Here is a 20,230-nt window from a genome sequence, read left to right on the forward strand (position 1 = left end):
TCGTAGTGATGCAGCACCTGCTGTAGCTCTGGTTATTTCCAGTCACAAAGAAACTAAATCAAGAATGTTTTGGAACACTGTTCCAGGAATCAGCCATCTAACAATATTATAATTTGTATATTAAACACAGTCTTGGTCGCATGTAAGTTGTTACTCTTTATTTGTGGCTGACCGGTTTCGATCTACTACAGAGATCATCATCAGATGTACATTCGTTGGTGACAGTAGGAACCTCTGGCGTGGAGAGGACCTGTCGCTGCTGGCAATGAGAACACTGCTGGTCAGTGTTACTTTTTAGAACGATATTTTCACTCTGCAGCGGAATGCGCGCTGATATGAAACTTTCTGGCAGATTAAAACTGTGTGGCGGACCGAGACTGGAACTAGGGACCTGGAGCACTAGCCCGCGAGTGGCAAAGGTCCCGAGGTCTAGTCTCGGTCCGGCACAGAGTTTCAATATGCCAGAAAGTTTCATATCAGCGCACACTCCGCTGCAAAGTGAAAATCTCATTCTGGAAACATCCCCCAGGCTGTGGCAAAGCCATATCTCCACAGTATCCTTTCTTCCAGGAGTGCTAGTTCTGCAAGGTTCGCAGGGGAGCTTCTGTGAAGTTTGGAAAGTAGAAGACGAGGTACTGGCAGGAGTAAAGCTGTGAGGACGGGGCGTGAGTCATGCTTGGGTAGCTCAGATGGTAGAGCACTTGCCCGCGAAAGGCAAAGGTCCCGAGTTCCTGTGTTACTTTAGCAGTGTAGTGAGCAGTGTTGTCAACACCAGCACAGACGGGCCTGCTCCAAGCCAGTGATTCCTACTATCACCAAGGAATGTACATCTGATGATTGTCTCTCCAATAGATCGAAACCGGTCAGCCACACATAAACAGCTTATATGCGACCACGACTGTGTTTACTGAATAAAGAAAATCAAACTTCTGGCCGCGTTGACCAGCACGCAAATGGAAGACTCTTACAGAAGGACAGTTTTTTAATCTTTAGTTTACAGATTAATGAGTCCCTTTACCTAGTGGTGAGTTACCACTCTGCTGTAGGTCAACACCCACAGCATACGCGCTGTTTGTTTTATCGCGGAGGAGTGACGCGCGCAAATTCTGCACGTCAGCCGCGAGCCGCTTCGACGCGTCGTCTGATATTATCGCACAGCGGGACAGTGCAACACAGCAGGGCGCTGAATTGTGGGCTTGGTTTCGGAAATTATGCCGCAGAGCGCGCGCCGATGCGTCGCGGAGGTGACCGGAGCACGTATAACGCTTACTCTTGCTGGTCGCGGGATGACAAACGCCGCGCACCGCTGGAGCTGTGAATTATCCTGAGAGCAGTCGCTGCACCGCGCTGACACGCCACACACGAAACTCGGAGGCCGGCTCAGGTGACTGTGATTTCTGGCGCCACCAACGTCATGTGAGCGCATTTGCATCTGATTTTACTCAGTTAGCGTCACAAAGCGCGAGAACCTGAGAGCTTATATTTAAGTGCTGGTGCTATCACCATTCATAGTTTTCACCACAGGTTAATGGTCCAGAAATATGTGCACTTACACATTTGGACAACTGGTGCGTCTTACTCTGTACTCTTACTACTTTTACCGAGCGAGGTGGCGCAGTGGTTAGCACACTGGACTCGCATTCGGGAGGACGACGGTTCAATCCCGTCTCCAGCCATCCTGATTTAGGTTTTCCGTGATTTCCCTAAATCGTTTCAGGCAAATGCCGGGATGGTTCCTTTGAAAGGGCACGGCCGATTTCCTTCCCAATCCTTCCCTAAACCGAGCTTGCGCTCCGTCTCTAATGACCTCGTTGTCGACGGGACGTTAAACACTAACCACCACCACCATCTTACTACTTTTGTTTTTAGGAAATTACTGTTTTCCTTTCGACTTTCCATCAGAATTTCCGGCTTTGTTTCCTATATTTCTTACCCATTGAGAGACGCCCTCATGTCTTACTCACACTGTGGCATGAAGCAGTCAGGCCTGCAAGATGAGTGGTCTGCCAAGCGAGTGCATCTATTCTTATTTCTCGAGTAACATCAATGACTGATTATGAGCTCTAGTACCCACAATTAGGCTACAAATTATTCTCCTGTTTGAATATTACGCTAAAGAAACGGACAACGCACATCTGACTATTAGGAATTTACACAACTCTGATTGTTCACCACGCTCTGGCAGTACCACGTTTTCATTCTTACCCAACACGTGGCCATCGCACTGAATGTGAACGGCGCACACATTATAAATTCTGGATATCATGACTACACACTATTCGAAGAACAAGCCCACCAATCTTTTTCTTTTCACTATCTTTTTTTATTCCGATAAATTCTATAATGATTCAAAGATAACCTAAACACATCATTACAATTTATACAACAATTACACATGAGAAACTCCGCTCAGTGGGCATGGCTTTACATTGGTGATTCTCTATCTTATGGTCTCGTAATTATCTAACGCTACAGTGCACTTTCTGGATAGGATGGTGGATTTTTTGCTATATCTCACACTGCGACTCTCACACCCATAATCACGAAAATTCACTCCAGACCGAGCGGTACAGAAAGGAACATGCATAACCCACTGCCTCTGAACCTATCTTGCTACTCTCCCATGCAAACCACACATACTTAAATTACATGAAATACATCACACTAGGAACATATAATACGTCACGAAGAGTAGTCACAACGTTAGAATCACTTCACTTTCAGCTTTCCCACTTCAATTAGTATTCATCCCAGTTTCGCACGACACTGCCCCACATCGTAACTTTTCTTTCCTACTACGAACTCTGGAGGATATATGGACGTCTTCCTGTACAATGCAAGCCAAGTGGCTTTGCTGGATAGACGGCTGACTCACCTTGCTTCTCTCTCAGAGTATTATAGTTTGAATCAAGCGTCACACGGAAACATAACACGCAAAGTAATATTAAGATCATATTCCTCACACACGCGAGTCCTCAACTGATACCTTGGGCGAGTACTTCTCTTTATCCTTTGTTTCATACACAGATTGAGCCTCACACCGTACTCACCACGTGGAAGTGCTCGTCTATAATTTCAAGTCCTACACACGCCATTTCTTAAATATTTCCAACTTATAGTACACACACCAGTAACTCAGCTTAACTTTAACACTCAGAGGTATTTCAACTTAGTACTAGCACTCACAAGTATTCCAACTTATTGCTACACGTGGTTTCATTGTGACCGTTGGTCACTTCCGAAGATTACTACGATCCCCTTAATATTACGTGCCTGTCATTTAATTCTCCCCCTAAAAGTTCCTGAAATAGAGAAATTATTATTCCAAATTACTTTTAAGTATTTCAAATGCATACCATTTTTTCCACTCTTTTGTCTTTACAGAGCACACCTAAGACAGATCTTACCAACACAAGATCCAGTGCCAGAGTGCTGAAACACGGCCGTTCTTCAGGTCATCTCGCACCTACGCCGAGTTGAAGGAGCACCACGCTACCGTATTGGTCAGCAACATTTCAGGCCCTCAAAGCTCAGGTAAATTTCATCTCTTTGGTTCCTTCAAAGGTGACCAAAGGACCGTCTAAAAGATGATCATATATTCACTATCTGCGGTTAGCAGACGACCATACATTCATTCATTTCACAGATGTTGTGGGTTGGCAGGAGAGCCAACACCGGGTTACTAGAGGAGGCCGAAAGGCAGGCGTTTTAGCTCATGCAGGCTGGCGTGAGGTCTGGAACAGGACAAGGAAATTAGAATGTAGAAAAACGAACGTAGCCGATGGAATACTTAACTTTAATCCATTAATGATGAGCATCGCTCTTGACGGTACATGATTACAGTATCAATAGTAACTGGTACTGGCGCCTTGCTAGGTCGTAGCAAATGACGTAGCTGAAGGCTATGCTAACTATCGTCTCGGCAAATGTGAGCGTATGTTGTCAGTGAACCACCGCTAGCAAAGTCGGTTGTACAACTGGGGCGAGTGCTAGGAAGTCTCTCTAGACCTGCCGTGTGGCGGCGCTCGGTCTGCAATCACTGCTAGTGGCGACACGCGGGTCCGACGTATACTAACGGACCGCGGCCGATTTAAAGGCTACCACCCAGCAAGTGTGGTGTCTGGCGGTGACACCACAGTTTTCACCAAATTGGATATAGGGATTTATTTTGTGGGAGTGCACATGTGATCAATTAAATCAATAAATTGTCGTTCTTTCCTGCATTGGTATCCGGCTTCGGTGTATTAAGTGAAATTGAGTTAATATTACAAAAAATATGTTGTCATGACAAGAATAACGAAGAATGTTGTACCTATTTTCAATGTCGGACGGTACTGTACCCTTTCACCATGTATACTATCCAGTCACATTAATGTGACCACCTGTCAAATAAATGAGAAGCCACCTTTTACAGGGCTGATCGCTGCAACACATGTGAACCGTGCCCGACTCGGGCTCGTGCCGTTTATTACTTGACATCACGTCTTTGCGGTACTGCCGTCCCGATTATTATCCGATTTACTAACGTCGCTAAGTTTCTGGCCTGCCTGCTCATGAGTGGCAGCAGCAGCGCTATCGATAAGAGCACTGTCGTACTATCTTTGGAGCGACCGATAGTACACTCCTGGAAATTGAAATAAGAACACCGTGAATTCATTGTCCCAGGAAGGGGAAACTTTATTGACACATTCCTGGGGTCAGATACATCACATGATCACACTGACAGAACCACAGGCACATAGACACAGGCAACAGAGCATGCACAATGTCGGCACTAGTACAGTGTATATCCACCTTTCGCAGCAATGCAGGCTGCTATTCTCCCATGGAGACGATCGTAGAGATGCTGGATGTAGTCCTGTGGAACGGCTTGTCATGCCATTTCCACCTGGCGCCTCAGTTGGACCAGCGTTCGTGCTGGACGTGCAGACCGCGTGAGACGACGCTTCATCCAGTCCCAAACATGCTCAATGGGGGACAGATCCGGAGATCTTGCTGGCCAGGGTAGTTGACTTACACCTTCTAGAGCACGTTGGGTGGCACGGGATACATGCGGACGTGCATTGTCCTGTTGGAACAGCAAGTTCCCTTGCCGGTCTAGGAATGGTAGAACGATGGGTTCTATGACGGTTTGGATGTACCGTGCACTATTCAGTGTCCCCTCGACGATCACCAGTGGTGTACGGCCAGTGTAGGAGATCGCTCCCCACACCATGATGCCGGGTGTTGGCCCTGTGTGCCTCGGTCGTATGCAGTCCTGATTGTGGCGCTCACCTGTACGGCGCCAAACACGCATACGACCATCATTGGCACCAAGGCAGAAGCGACTCTCATCGCTGAAGACGACACGTCTCCATTCGTCCCTCCATTCACGCCTGTCGCGACACCACTGGAGGCGGGCTGCACGATGTTGGGGCGTGAGCGGAAGACGGCCTAACGGTGTGCGGGACCGTAGCCCAGCTTCATGGAGACGGTTGCGAATGGTCCTCGCCGATACCCCAGGAGCAACAGTGTCCCTAATTTGCTGGGAAGTGGTGGTGCGGTCCCCTACGGCACTGCGTAGGATCCTACGGTCTTGGCGTGCATCCGTGCGTCGCTGCGGTCCGGTCCCAGGTCGACGGGCACGTGCACCTTCCGCCGACCACTGGTGACAACATCGATGTACTGTGGAGACCTCACGCCCCACGTGTTGAGCAATTCGGCAGTACGTCCACCCGGCCTCCCGCATGCCCACTATACGCCCTCGCTCAAAGTCCGTCAACTGCACATACGGTTCACGTCCACGCTGTCGCGGCATGCTACCAGTGTTAAAGACTGCGATGGAGCTCCGTATGCCACGGCAAACTGGCTGACACTGACGGCGGCGGTGCACAAATGCTGCGCAGCTAGCGCCATTCGACGGCCAACACCGCGGTTCCTGGTGTGTCCGCTGTGCCGTGCGTGTGATCATTGCTTGTACAGCCCTCTCGCAGTGTCCGGAGCAAGTATGGTGGGTCTGACACACCGGTGTCAATGTGTTCTTTTTTCCATTTCCAGGAGTGTATTTACGGGTCATGGTGTTCGGTGAGTTCAGTCGGGACGGAGCGCCACTGAGATCCGGACAACCAGTACTCGTCTACCGGTGGCGACACACATGTGCTATCCGACGGATGGAGACTGGAGCGGGAACGACCGTTGGTTGGTCGTTCGGTGGTCGTCTCATCGGGCGACGTGTATTTGGTCTTTTGACCGTTTCTGGGCTTCGTCTGTCGGTCATCTTGCCGAACGTGTGTCGGTTCCTTCCTTGTGCAGAAATGTTAGGTGGCCAATTAGCAAGTGTTCCCTCTGCATGGTTGGGTCCGAGCCAGTGTGTCCGGATCGTCGTGTCTCCGAGTTCCGAACGGACATCAAGGAGTCGGGATGGAGCTGCAGCCAAGACTCGCCCTGCCATTGCCGACACACATGACTGGAGTGGGGATGACCTTGGTTGGTCGTTCGGTCGGTCCTCTCATCGGACGACCTGTATTTGGTCACTAACCGCTTGTCTCGCATTCTGATTCGTCCTTGTTGTTCCTCAGTGATTGCTTTTAGGATTGTTCCAGTTCTTGTGGAAGTGTTTTCGTGGAACTGTGTCTCGCTTGTGTGGTTTCGACTGAGCAGTTATTTTAATGCTGACTGCGTGCTGGAATAGGCAGTCGGTCGGTTGGGACAGAGCACCGAGGAAGTCTCCGCGGCGATGGCAATAGCGTAGAGTTCCACAGTGTGTTTTTCCTCGCCTTGTAGATGCTGTCCGGCACGGCGTGTAGTTCGACAGCCCTTGGTGTTGTTCATATATTCTTCAGGGGTTGTTGTGCCTTGGCTATATTTAGACACCAATATTTGAAGACGTAGTGCTGCGGGTATCTTCGTACTCGCTGACATTTTCCGTTATCGTGCCGTTGGTCGGTCGGAATGGAATTGATTAGGTTGTTGGCCGGTCCATAAGCCATCCCTGGGTCGGGTTCCCATCCGATTATTTAATCTTACTTTTGGCTGCCTGTCTCACCTAACCTTACGTTAGAGTTACCTCCTCAGGCTAACCCTTGGAACACTTTCGAGCACCATTGTTCTGTTGGTTTTAAATTGTGATTTTCTTTTAGTCTGAAACTGCGCGAGGCCTTCAGCCGTCTATTAGTTTAGTTCGTTTTTTAAAATAGGGCATTCAGCCGACTTAAACAGCTTTCAAGATTGATTTGCTTAAAACTAATTTTAAACAGGAGATTTGGCTCCATTTGAAATCTTTGTTATCCAGGCCTTAGGCCTTCAGTTCTTCTACGTCCAGTGAGTGGCCTTCAGCCAAGTATTGATGTAAAATTTTTTATTAAAGTAAGGCCTTCTGCCTCGTGAATCCCTTAAAGCAATTTTTAAGAACTTGTGTTCAGGCTTTCAGCTGTATTGTTTTTTTTAATCCTTTTAAGGGCATGTGTGATTAAGTGAGTATAGGAAATAAAGTTTGTGTGTTTTGTGCAACTGACAGTAATTGATTTTGGCCCCTTTCCACAACCATAACCTGATCCGTTCTGTCCTGAGAACCACCAGATTTCAACGTGCAGGAAGAAGGTCGTCGAGGTTCTGTGAGGTACCGACAGCGATATGGAGCTATGCCGACTCCAGTGGCCAGAACAACCCAATCGAGGTAGTCTCTCAGATTCTCGACTGGTTTTAAATTCGGTGAGTCAGGTGGCCAGGGGCGTAAGGTAAACTCATTCCGGTGCTCCTCGAACCAGACACATATAATGCGAGTTGGTATCACGTTGTATCGGTCTGCTGGAAGATGGCACCATACCGAGGAAACACGAACCGTACGTAGGCGTGGACATGATTTCCAAGGATAGATGCAGGTTTGTGTTGATCCATTGTGTCTTCTAGAATGACAAGATCATACAGGGAATGCGGCGAAAACATTCCCCATACCACAACGCTCCTTCCTGGTTGCCGATATTTCCTTCCAGAAGTTTCAGTTCATACAGACCATCGGCCATCTGTCCGATGGAGCATAACACGTGGTTCATCCAATCCGCCGACGTCCAGTTGAGGTACTGGCCTGGAAATTCCAGCCTTCGTCGTCGATGAACAGCAGTCAGCATGGATTCATAAAACAGACGCCTGCTATGGAGGCCCGTACCCAGCAACGTTCGGTAAACAGTCTTTGAGGAGCCACTGTTGTTCATCTCGACGATCAGGGGCTCACCTGTTGCACATCTAGTCGCCCGCACATATCTTCACAGCCATCGTTAACCCCTGACATCTATGAGTCGTGGTGCACCACAGTTGCCACGTTGCCGGTTTTGGACAGTGCCATTTTACCATGGACGCTATACTTGGACCCACGGCACCACGCGAACGGTTTAGAAACACAGCCGTCACATTAATTTGACTCGACCGTGTGTAAGTATATTGGCCAGTACATTCAACATGTCTCTTACGTCCGCCGAGAAGTGCTCTGTGGCTCCCAAACCCGAGCATTTCTGCACCTTCACCTTGCACTGTGTCCACCCCGCCGGCCGCGGTGGTCTCGCGGTTCTAGGCGCGCAGTCCGGAACCGTGCGACTGCTACGGTCGCAGGTTCGAATCCTGCCTCGGGCATGGATGTGTGTGATGTCCTTAGGTTAGTTAGGTTTAAGTAGTTCTAAGTTCTAGGGGACTGATGACCACAGCAGTTGAGTCCCATAGTGCTCAGAGCCATTTTTTTGTGTCCACCCCTGATAGCTGAGTGGTCAGTGCGACGGAATGTCATACCTAACGGCCCGGGTTCGATTCCCAGTTGGTTCGGAGATTTTCTCCGCTCAGGGACTGGATATTGTGCTTATCATCATCATTTCATCCCTATCGGCACGCAAGTCGCCGAAGTGGGGTCAACTCGAAAGACTTGCACCAGGCGAAGGTCTACCCGACGGGAGGCCCTCGCCATACGGTATTTCCATTTTACCTTGCACTGTAATTCCTCTTCGGAATTTTCCTTCCACTTCTTTCATTGCCTCTTCTCCCTATAAGTTGAATAAAAGTTGTAATGGAAATGAGCGTTTGGTGTCTTTGGCCGGGAGGCTCCTTACGGCGCAAATAATAGGGTAATCACCGACCTTTTAACGCGAACGTCTCTTTCTTGACCTTCTGCTTTTCCTACTCTCATCTGGTTTTCTCATTAAATCCTGTCGAACCTTTGCCGCTATGATGTATAGAGCAACTATAAATGATTTATTCGCTTTCAGAATTCTATATTTCCCAAAGTAGTACATGTACAAATATTATTGATGCATGAATAGAACCGTAAACTCATTCTGCCCACCAGTTGGCGCTACGATTAAAGTGTCTTGACACTATAGCGACAAAGCAAAAAAAAAAGTGTGTTTTTGTGTTTTGGTATATGAGATGTGTGTATCTGTTACAACAGCTCAACGTGCATTCAGAAGGAATTATGGAAAATAGCCGCCATGAGCATTGTGTTTTGACACCGACAGTTTAGGGACATTTGTTATATGTGGAGACAGAGAAGTACCTATCAGTTGTGCAAGATGGAACCGTGTAGAGGGTGAGTGGAAGTAGCGGAGTAGTAAAAAAAAATCAACGGTCCGGGCAAGCCACGAACTTGGAATACCACATCAAACCGCGCGGAAGATTCTTAGGATGGCGGTTACATTTCTAGCCGGAAGATTAAGGCCAGCGTCTTCAGTTCTGCATCACAATACAAGACGTATCTGATGACGAACATTTCGCCTCCATGCTGATACTCGACCACGAAGCGACCGTCTGTTTATGTCGAAAAGTTATTCGCCACAATGGGAGACTGTGGGGCACTGAAAATCCCTCATAAATTGTGGTACATGAATGACATTCGCCGAAGGTTAATTTTTCTGTGCAGTCCTTATCTGCACTTACATGACTACTCTGTAATTCACACATAAGTGTCTGGCAGAGCGTACATCGATCTATCTTCAGACTGTACCTCTACCGTTCCACTCTCTAGCAGTATGTGGGAAAAAATGAAGGCTTATACCTATCAGTATGAGGTCTTATTTCACTATTTTATTATGATGATCATTTCTCCCTATGTAGATTGGCACCAACAAAATATTTTCACATTCAGGGGAGAAAGCTGGTGATTGCCATTATATGGAAAGATATCGCCGCAGTGAAAAACTCATTTGTTTCAATCATTGTCTTCCAAATTAGCTTATCATACCCGAGCTGCTCTTGTTTGGACTTTTTCGATGTCCTCCGTCAATCAAATGTGTGTGTGTATTCCTAAGGGACCAGACAGCTGAGGTCGTCGGTCCCTAGACTAACACACTACTTGAACTAACTTGAGAGGTGGCAGGAGCCCCCTCTCATACTTCTATCTTAGTCTGAGTAATCAGTTTTTCCTCTCTAATTGCATGCAGTGAAAAGTTGCTATTCCTTCACACGTGGACTTCCCACGCAGCGTCTTTCGTCACCTGGGTTGTCCGGTGACAGGTGAGTTCTGCTGAGCTTGAAAGGGTTAAGCCGACAGGTGTGAGGGAGTCGAGTGGATGCTTTCCAGACGCCGACATTGTCATAAGAGCGGGAGCGACACGCCGAAAGGTGCCAGAAGGAGCGGCTGGGCTAGAGGTTCCGTTACTTCACAGAAACTTAGTGAAAACACTATCTGGCGGGCTACCAGCGAGGCGTGGGAATGACTTGTGTTCCCAGGCAGTCTTGGCGGGCAAATTCCCGCGTTTTCTGCAAAATCGTAACTGTGGTTGGCTTGCTCAGGGCATAGCTCCGTGACGTAGCAAAATCGGCGCAGAAATTGGCGCCATGAATCTCCATTGGTGGACTAGTAGGGCTTTGGCAACAGAGTGGAATTTTCCGGCGGTTTTCGAGTTGCTGATTGGAATGTTTAACCATGGCCACTGTCGTGGGGGCGGGAATGTTCGGTGTTCGGCTAGTACGCGTGCTCTGGAGGGAGTCAGCTCTCGCCTTTCGGTCGGAGTGGGTTACAAGACTGAGCTCTCACTGCTCTGGACAGCCTGCCTTCCGTTGGCTGCCTAATATACTTTCATTTAATTGTAACTGTTTGACGAAGTTGCTGGATTTCGACTTCAATGTAACTTTCTGTGTACAGTTGGCAATTGAGCGTTCTGCGTACAAGTGGCCTATGTTGTACGTCTTGAGCAGTTTTGGCTAAAGTTTACTGTATCAGAGTTACTGTGTGACTTCGCTTGTTAAAATCAATCAATGTACCATCAGTGATTGTGTGGCAAGCCTTCTTCGTCTCCCTCAGAGGCGCATTTGTATTGCTAGGAAGTCTCTAGCCTGCAATAACCAGACCAGGATAATATGTTTCGGGCTATACTCGCGACATTATCATCACCACTATGGGACGTCGAAGTAACCAGCCATCGCCTCCGGTACGCCAGATCACGTTTTTGCAGTTAAGAAGACAGCTTGGTAATGTATGTCCGCAGCACCGGCAGATTAGGGAATTTTGCTAGGTGATAATCAGAGCTCAGCAGATCGCGCATGTTCGTCTTTTTCTAACTTTGTTCTGTCTTGGGTGTTCATTGTCTGAGTTCTCACTACTGTAGCAGCAATTAATGTTGGGTTGGCTGTGTGTTTCTCATAAGATTTGAGCTGCAAGGAATTGGCTTCACATCTAGTTTAGGGACAACTTCACCTTCACAGCATTTATTTGAGTATCCAATTTGAGCCAATTTGATGTATTGTAAATGTTTCATGTGTTTTGTTTATTATTTTGAGTTTAGTCATAATAAATCATATTGTTATTTTGGACAAAACTTTCATTCTGTTAATCGGTAGAGCAACCCTTTCATTTCTCACTACGTTAATGAAACTTTCCTTTATTTAACTTATTTATCAAATTAAATTGTTGCAAGTGCCAAACTCTTTTCTACTCCACTTGCAGGGTCGATTACAGTCAGTTCGCGTTTCTTTTCAATCAGTGTGCAACAGCAAAAGTCGGAGTTAGAATAGGGGTGGCTTAGACCATCATTTATATATGAAGATTCTAGAAGAATTTAGTGTTAAAAACACTGCTAGCCCCGGCACCTCGCAAACGTACGTCAAGAACAACACACAAATTCACTCCCGAGGAAGGACTCGAACCTCCGGCAGAATGTGCCCCGCAATCCGTGACATGGCGCCTGAAACCGCGCGGCCACTCCGCACGCCCCTCCGTCAATCCTATCTGGTGAGGATTCGACAAAGCACAGCAGTACTCTAACAGAGGACGAACAAGCGTAGTGCAGGTAGTTTCTTTACTGGACCGATTGCATCTTCTAAGCGTTCTGACAATGGTTTGCCTTTACCAAAATATTTTTTATTCGATCGTTGCAATTTAAGTTTTTAGATATAATAATTTCTAGGTATTTGGTCGAATCGACAGCTTTTAAATTTGTTTGATGTACCGTGCAACCGAAATTGAACGTATTTCTTTCCGTACTCTTGTGGGTGACGTCACACTGTTCCTTATTCAGAGACAATTGCCACTTTTTGCAGCATACATATATCGTGTTACAGGCGAAGCGGTATGAGCCGTTTTCCTTCTGTGGGAAGACACTAGAGGATACCTCTTACCTTGACATGCAGCAGTTGCAGTTGTTTCCACATATGACTGCTGATTCCTAGAATTTCATCTTCTAACAAGACGGAACACCCCCTTAGGGGAGTATCGATGTTCGTCGCTAATTCAAAGACCAACTTCCGCATCGCTGGATTCGGCGTAGTGTGAAGGTGATGTGGCTTTGTTGTCTCGGCTCCCCAGGTCGTCTGAGCTACCCCTCGTGCCTTTTTCCTTTGTGGGTGAGTCATGAACCGTGTTTCCATACCATCACTGCCATGAACTGAGCTCACTGAACGCATCAATGCTGCTGTGGTGACCATTGACTGGATGCTATTACAAAGGGCTTGGAATGAGTTTGCCTGCCGCTCTGACGTATGTCGCGCGACGAGAGAGGCCCTCATGGAACATTTTTAATGTGGCAAATGCAAGCTTGGTGTGTTTACAGTTTTATTCGTGCATCAATGATATTTGTACATATAATACTTTGGAAAATATAGAGTTTTGAAACGAATGATTCATTTATAGCAGCTTTTTAATTAACTCGGCAAAAATAGTGAAAAAGTCCGGAAGAACCAAGCCAAGAACGCTTGCTCGTAAAATTAAAATTGTTCTATCATGTACGTTCTTCCCATGCTCATTTAGGGTGGATGCGATTGGATAGGCGACGAGATTGTCACACGCCCTGGTTTCTTTCTCGGTTAGGCTCCAGCATCTTCATTTCTTCTTCTCGTATATCAAACGACTATCGCTTTCCTGAAACAGCAATACCTGACACGGGGCTCCTTAAATGCACATTGTGCGAGACACTAAATGTTTCCCCATCTCGTTCCCCATTTCAGCCGTGTGACCCAAACTACCCACTAAACTGAATCTTGTCCAAAATCATTCTGCGTTCAAGAGGCGCCTAAAGCCTCATCCTTGTTCGTCGCCTGTCTTTCTTCAGTCCACCAGCGAACCAGTATGTCTATGAGTTTGTCAAGACTACACGTTTTCCCCATCCCTACCTTTTTCGTTTTTCTTTCTTGCGTCTGATCTGCTAACCTTATCCTGAGCTTGTCAGCCTCTTCTGCAAATCTGATCCCCTCTATGAGCTGTCCTAAATTACTGTTATGCGTCATTACTCATATTTGACAAAAACTTGAAGAACAGTTAATTAGACTGAAGTACAATCAATTTATTATTATTATTTACTGCTCAGTTATGACGCATATTCTAGCTATTATGTTTATATTTATTTTAGTGAAAATTACGTTTCATTTATTATGTACATTGTAGCGATCACTATACATGTTATTACTTTAATACTTATAATTGTTATTGAACTCGCTGTAATATTCACTGTAAATGTAGAGTACAAAATAATAATAATAAAACGAACCTTGTAACGATCACTATATCTGTTGTTAGTATAATATTTGTAGTAGACGTGGAAATGATTGCAATATGCACTGGAAAAGAAGAGTAAATAATAGTAATAATAATGAAAATAGTAGTTACTATATGATATATCACTTTAATTGACTCTGATACCACACTTCCTCATTACATTTGTACCGTACGTGAGTAGTGACACATAACAGGAACTGATGGCAGTGTTGTACGCGGAATCAAAACTGGAGAAGGTCATCAGTTCGGAGAAGAGTGAGAAATAGTAGGATAAGGTTAACAGATGAAATGGAAGAAAGAAATCCGAAACACACTGCATGACAAAAGAATTGGAGCACAGAAAAAGGGAGGAGAAAACGGTACGAAGCTTCACAGGCTGAAAGCGTATCTGATCTTATTTCAATGATTACAAAATCGAGTCGCATCTACAAAGAACTTGGCATTATGAACACGCTTATCACTATGACGTTGCAACCTCCTCTGGACTGGATCCATGCAAGGACTCAGGAGTTGTATCCTCTCCTGTGGCAAACTATCCACGATTATCGTAACTGATCCTTGTCATACTGGATATTGACACTTGGACCGAGTCGACAATCGAGCTGCTCCCAAACATATTCTACTGTGGACTGATCTGTTCATTCTGAGAGTCCCGGGACTACCTCAACATCACACACGCAGATCATAAAGACACGTCTCATGTAAGGACACGTGTCAGGTGTGCCCTGCTAAAAATTTGCAACACAAACTTGCACGAGGACGCAGGATATCCGTGACATATCGTTTTGCCGTAAGAGATACCTCAACGACTACTTGTGTGACTTGAAGTCGTACCCCACACTATAAGACCAGGACTAACACCACTGCGCCTCTCGAAAATGGTGAAAGAATGGCAACTTTCTTCTGGTCTTCTCCATTCGCGCCGACAGTGGTAGTCGGAGTAGTGCCGGACCACAGTTGTCATAGGTCACCAGTCCATATTTCCCGGTCATGGCACCACTCCATATGCAGTAATTTGTTTTTTCGGTGTTAAGGACAGCCTGAGAATGTAACGGAAATTCCCTAATCTGGCTGCTGCTAGTTTCCTGCCTGTCGTGCGAGAAGCCACAGAATGTGACAGGGAGTCCAATACCAGTATCCTGGCAGAAGGGGCTACGACGTGAAATGTATACAATAAGGCGACCCTCCTTTTTAATGGTCAGACGTGTTGAACTGCGATCGTGCAGTCCAAAGTCGGGCCAGTGTAACATTCGAACGCGCCACATACCTGCAAATCCCACTATTCGACCAGCTCGCCAAATGGAGACCCTAAGTTAGCTCCCTGCCAAGTGCTGACAACGTTATCTCAAACAACATTAATGCACGCTGGTGATCGTTCTATGTGTCACAGAGAATTATAACTCTGATTATTTCCATATCTGCCGATGCTGTGCAGGTGTGCGAAATTACATTGACATCCGATCATGTCTTCTGGGTGCATAACTACGTTTCTCAGTCACTGTAGGAAAGAACGACGAAAGCATGGATAGTGTTGACAGTCTTACGATCTGGTTACCTGACGTGCTCACTTAGTACAGGAGGCGATATATAATTTTGTGCTGTAGTCTGCTTTTGAAATCCAATTTACTTACCAAGACCGATGTGTTAACACACTTACTGGAGTACTATTTTTGGCAACATGTATTGCCATCCTCAGATCCATAGAAGCGGACAGTGGTAGTTACATTATGACAGAGTAGTGTAAGCATTGTATGATTTAACTGTCACTGTTCGGTTTTGTCTCCGACAATGTCGATACGTACTGCCGAAAGTGGTAATTCAGTATTAGTGTTAGCATAGCGAAGGCAAGGAAAGCGTTTCTGAAGAAGAGAAATTTGTTAACATCAAGTATAGATATAAGTGTCAGGAGGTCGTTTCTGAAAGTATTTCTATGGAGTGTAGCCATGTATGGAAGTGAAATATGGACGATAAATAGTTTGGACAAGAAGAGAATAGAAGCTTTAGAAATGTGGTGCTACAGAAGAATGCTGAGGATTAGATGGGTACATCACATAACTAATGAGGAGGTATTGAATAGAATTAGGGAGGAGTGTGGCAGAACTTGACAAGAAGAAGGGACCGATTCGTAGGACATGTTCTGAGGCATCAAGGGATCACAAATTTAGCACTGGAGGGCAGCTTGGAGGGTAAAACTCGTAGAGGGAGACCAAGAGATGAATACACTAAGCAGATTCTGAAGGATATAGGTTGCAGTAAGTACTGGGAGATGAAGTAGCTTGAACAGGATAGAGTAGTATGGAGAGCTGCATCAAACCAGTCTCGGGACTGCGGACCACAACAGCAACAACAGCGATATTGGCAAATAAGTTAGTTTTCCAAACAGGATTACAGTACAGTCCTATGATCGGTACGTATGCCACAGCATGTGCTACCATTATTTACCAAAACGACGCGTATAAAAACGAGATCTTTCAGGGCCTTATGCCTCGGTCTCTATTGGGAATAGAAACGTAGGGTCCCGTGTTTTGGATAGTCCTTTCGATTTGGACAATTTGTGTACCCAACAGAAGGATCGTCTTACTATAACTACCTTACAGTACAGGATCAAATTCTGAATATTACACACATTCTCCATGTTAGACAAATGGCGCAAATAACCCACATTTTAACGGTATACTCTCGAAGCATTTATCTAGACGTGCGCTAGTGGGAAGGAATGAATGAGAAATAGCAGTAAGAGAAAGCGAGATGGTGACAGTGAGAGGAGACAGTAATAGTAGGACAGAACGGAGGAAACTGTGGTTTTGAGAGGGGAGACAGTGACAGAGACACACAAAGAGATAATGAGAATGAGTTGGGCTGAATGAATGTGTGGGATTGGATGTGTATGAGAGACTTACAGAGATGGACTAATGGGTGTGGGCGAGATACAGTTAGGGGAGCTTGTGAGAGAGAGATGAGAGTTCTATGTTACAAGGAGCACGAAAATGTTCGAATGCCGAAATTTTTGGGGTAGTTTATGAAGTTGCTGAGGAAGGCAGAATGAAGCACTTGTCAGCCAGAGCCTTTTAAAGAGGAGCGTATAGGCCATTTTCTGCTCTGATAGGAGCCTCTTTCCGCTAGTAATACACTGAAGAACCAAAGAAACTGGTAAACCTGCCAAATATAGTTCAGAGCCCCGCGAGCACGCAGAAGTGCCGCAACACGACGTGGCATGAACTCGACTAATGTCTGAAGTAGTGCTGGAGGGAACTGATACTATGAATCCTACAGGGCTGTCCACAAATCCCTAAGAGTACGGTGTGGTGGAGACCTCTTCTGAATAGCACGTTGCAAGGCACCCAAGATATGGTCAATAATGTTCACGTCTGGGGAGTTTGGTGGCCAGGGAACGTGTTTGAGCACCGAAGAGTGTTCCTGGAGCCACTCTGTAGCAGTTCTGGAGGTAGGAGGTGTCGCATTGTTCTGCTGGAATTGCGCAGTCGGAGTGTACAATGGATATGAATGGATGCAGATGATCAGACAGGATGCTTACGCACGTGTCACCCATCAGAGCCGTATATAGACGAATCAGAGTTGCCATATTACTCCACAACTGCACATGTCCCACACCATTACAGAGCCTCCACCAGCTTGAACAGTTCCCTGCTGATATGCAGATCGATGGATTCATGAGGTTGTCTCCATACCCGTACACGTCCATCTGCTCGATACCATTGGAAACGAGACTAGTCCGACCAGACGACATGTTTCCAGGCATCAACAGTTCAATTTCGGTGTTGACGGGCCTAAGCGAGGCGTGAAGCTTTGAGTCAATCTCCAACAAATTTAACATATTCACAAACTCCTTTTCCTTTACACCAAATGAATACACTTTCATTTACATTAATCTTACGTCTATTACGAGTATACAGGACAAATGGTGAGGGAGACATATATGTTGATTTGCCAAAGTCTTTATTTGCATTCTCCGTAACATGGTAGGTTTTGTAGGCAATGATGTCTCTGTCCACGAAGCTTTCCAGTCCAGACACACTTGACACTCCTGTTCCACCTCGTACAATAGCTACCGTTAACCATCCATTACCATGTGAAAATGTGTCGTTAAGGTCAATGCTGAAATTCAGTCTGCAACCACAGAACACAGACGGTCCATCTAGCAATGCATGTGCAGCAACAGACTTCACTCTGTTGTCCTTCTTGTCGGCAGCGGCTGTTGAGAATTCTACATCTTCTATAGTCTTATATACAGTTTGTCTTTCGCGCCGTCTCCACCGCCTTCTATAGCGCATCTTTCCAGTCCAGACACACTTGACACTCCTGTTCCACCTCGTACAATAGCTACCGTTAACCATCCATTACCATGTGAAAATGTGTCGTTAAGGTCAATGCTGAAATTCAGTCTGCAACCACAGAACACAGACGGTCCATCTAGCAATGCATGTGCAGCAACAGACTTCACTCTGTTGTTCTTCTTGTCGGCAGCGGCTGTTGAGAATTCTATATCTTCTGTAGTCTTATATACAGTTTGTCTTGCGCGCCGTCTCCACCGCCTTCTATAGCAAGGGTACACGAGTGGTCCTTCGGCCCCAAAAGCCCATGTTGATGATGTTTCGTTGAATGGTTCGCATGCTGACACTTGTTGATGCTCGAACACTGAAATCTGTAGCAATTTGCGGAAGGATTCCACTTCTGTCACGCTGAACGACTCTCTTCAGTCGTCGTTGGTCCCGTTGTTGCAGAATCTTTTTCCGACCGCAGCGATGTCTGAGGTGTGGTGTTTGACCGGATTCCTGATATTCGCGGTACACTCGTGAAATGGCTGTACGGGAAAGTCCCCACTTCATCGCTACCTCGGAGATGCCTTGTCCCATCGCTCTTGGGCCGATTATAACACCACTTTCGAACTCACTTAAATCTTGATGTCCTACCATTGTAGCAGCAGTAGCCGATGTAACAACTGCGCCAGACACTTGTTGTCTTATATAGGCGTCGCCAACCGCAGTGCCGTATTCGGCCTGTTTACATATCTCTGTATTTGAATACGCATGGCTATACCAGTTTCTTTGGCGCTTCAGTGTAATAACAGCAATGATGGCAATGGCTGGATCAATGTATACCTTGTTACTTCTGCATCAGCAACGGAGACAGCGTTAGTAAGTGTGCATTTTAAACTGTCACTTGTTTATCTTCATGTACCACTTCTCCAATGTTGTCCTCACTTGTCAGTTTAGACCGTACTTGCCGCGGACCCGTGTTCTGCAGTACGCAGGTGCGCAGAGCGGCAGAGACGCGTGTCGGCCGGTGCCCGCCGTGTGCGGCGCACACCTTGCCAGGGGGTCGGCAGGGCTGCTCTTGCAGGAAGTTCTGCGTGTAGCACACGCCGCGCCGCGGGGCGCCGCCTTTGTGTAAGCCGTAATTACTCGCAGCCCGGCCTCCAGCGACAAGAAGCACTTCAAAGGCCGCCACCGCGACCTGCCCGCTTCTCGGGGCTCTCCTCCGGTTTTTTTCGCGAAAAATTAAGAACGCGGATAAGTTCATTTCAAAGCGCACAGTTCGCCGCACACTCTTGTGATTAGCATTAAGACTCTTAAAGAGATGGGGAAGTTGTAAAACTCTGGCCTGCGGTTAATTTAAGACTGGAAGCTCAAAAGGAAAGAACACTATTTCTTGGTTCGTTAGTGCATTAATAAGTGGAGGAGTAGTATGTGAAGTTAAACTAGTAACTAAACACAATTTAAAAAGTAAAGTTACCAACGCTAGCCTTACAAAATCCAACGTCTCCAAACGAGAATGCACGCTTTCTTGGCGATCTGCACTGGTGAACTCTGCACTTACACCTATGCTCTGTAATCCCCTTACGATGAATAGCGGAGGGTACTTTTGCTGGTTGAACCGCGGAAGAGGCGTCAGCTGAAGGAGAATGGTGCAGGTGCACATCGCCGAAGAACAGAGAGTACCAGCAGACCAGTATGCCCGACGTTATAGGTGTACACATCACGATGGCAGACAGACATCTTGGTCGTCACCAGCAGTCCGATTTGTTCAAATGGTTCAAATGGCTCTGAGCACTATGGGACTTAACTTCTGAGGTCATCAGGCCCCTAGAACTTTGAACTACTGAAACCTAACTAACCTAAGGACAACACACACATCCACGCCCGACGCAGGATTCGAACCTGCGACCATAGCCGTTGCGCGGTTCCAGACTGTAGCAAAATGGCTCTGAGCACTATGGCACTCAACTGCTGTGGTCATCAGTCCCCTAGAACTTAGAACTACTTA

Source organism: Schistocerca nitens, chromosome 1, assembly GCF_023898315.1.
Source record: "Schistocerca nitens isolate TAMUIC-IGC-003100 chromosome 1, iqSchNite1.1, whole genome shotgun sequence".
Classification (NCBI taxonomy): domain Eukaryota; kingdom Metazoa; phylum Arthropoda; class Insecta; order Orthoptera; family Acrididae; genus Schistocerca; species Schistocerca nitens.